This window comes from Odontomachus brunneus, unplaced genomic scaffold (genome assembly GCF_010583005.1).
Source record: "Odontomachus brunneus isolate Ranch 3 - 2012 unplaced genomic scaffold, Obru_v1 Obru_scaffold_123, whole genome shotgun sequence".
NCBI classification, from domain to species: Eukaryota; Metazoa; Arthropoda; class Insecta; order Hymenoptera; family Formicidae; genus Odontomachus; species Odontomachus brunneus.
This window is the reverse complement of record NW_022639573.1, coordinates 436121-437986: the sequence shown is the minus strand read 5'-3', so window position 1 is coordinate 437986 and position 1866 is coordinate 436121.

Genomic DNA, 1866 nt, shown 5'->3' with positions numbered 1-1866 from the left:
GAGAGAGAGAGAGAGAGAGAGAGAGAGAGAGAGAGAGAGAGAGAGAGAGAGAGAAGTTGGCTTAGTGTCGACCTATTTAGGACCGTACCTCGATTGCCGTAACGCGATGAACCGAGTGTGCTTTTCTCTTTATTCTCCCGACGTGTCGACAGTGAATGCCGTCTCGCGTCAGGTGGCATTTATGCGCACTGTGCATCTTATCGTCGACTTATCGTGTAAAATTTTTTAAATCTCTCTTATCTCGGATATATCGTTTACGATTCGTGTGAAAGCTAATGGTCTTCTCGTGTTTCCTCAATTGTGTTTCACCTGTTTGTTCTTGCCTTTGTGTTTTTGACCTTACCTTGAGATTTTTCACACCGTGAAAAATTTGTCATTCTCCATGCTCTGTCGTCAAAGTTTTACTGTCCTAAACGGTCATAAATAAAATTCTCCATGGATGGTTTTCTCGTGCTATTTTGTTATCTCACGATGCGTAAAACTTCTAGAAGGTGTCGAGTGTCTTGTTGATTGCTATCAATCCGTACCGTAGCGTGTTTCTAGATGACATCGCCACGTAAAATCGTAACAGCTTCAGAAGTCAGCAAGTCAACCCAAGTAGAAATCGTATACGTTTTACGGAAAAATAGCTCGATGCTGGGTCGATATCGAAAAGCGGATGTTCGATTTTGATATTGGCTCAGTATTGGGCCTAATATAAAAAAATCTGTATTATTGGTACTGGCTCTGTACCAAAGTAAGAATCGTATACAATCTGCCAATAGAGGATATTGGGTCAATATTGTGCCCGTACAAAACGGACGATACCAATGTCCTTTATGAAAAAACGGAAGAGGTCACTAATGCAAAACCTAGTTCAGTGGTAAAAACGTTTACCTGACAAGCAAATGACTCGAATTCGATTCCAGCCGTCGTCTCGAAGATTTTTTCCTCATATGACTATTAAAAATAGACATGTATAGGTACAAAGGAGAGCAACCCGGCTATGGTCTAATCTTTCTTTCCATACTATATGGTTGTGATATTAAGTACAATTGTATAAATAATAAAAATTTACTAGGAATCGATAGTGGCCCGGTATTGGGAATAGGTACTTTCCCAGTGCTAGGAATCAATATTTTTTTTTATTCTGGTACAGTACTGATTTTCGGTACTGTGACAGTACTGTTTTCCGATACTGGCCCTTTTCTATCATCAAAAGTTTTCTTACACCAAATGGTGTAGTTTTTTTGTCAGACCTACCAAGAAATTAGTTTCTCTAATGAGATTTTGGATGTCACTTTTTTTGACGAAATCTTTCGAACTGGCAATAAAACTCGTCCTAAGAAATGAAGAATATTCAAATATTCGGCATAATCAATGCACAGAAAAAACAGTATTTTTCAGATTTAGCATCCCCACTTATTTATCTTCGGTTTATTATATAATAACATAATCTTATGTTACGAAGTAACATTGCGTTCATCTGCTTCATGAAACTATATTATTTAATTTGGAAAAAATACTGTTGTTTCGTATGTGTTGTTTGGTTTAAAAAATAAATTAATTTAATACAACGATATTTTGTATAAGATCATGTTGATTCAAAATAACAAATCCGAATTAAATAAATCAGAATATTAAATCTAAAGAAACATTTTAATACATATATATAGGTAAATTAAAGTTCCTGTTTTCTAAATGATGTCATCTTAATCAATAATGTCAGAAGCGAGAAGCTCCCGAAGTGTTTCATCGATTCTGATTTTAGACCAATATAAAATATCTCTAGTATAGAATTGTTCTCTCTCTCTCTCTTTCTCTCTCTAGAAGGTTTAAATTATATATATATATATATATATATATATATATATATATATATATATA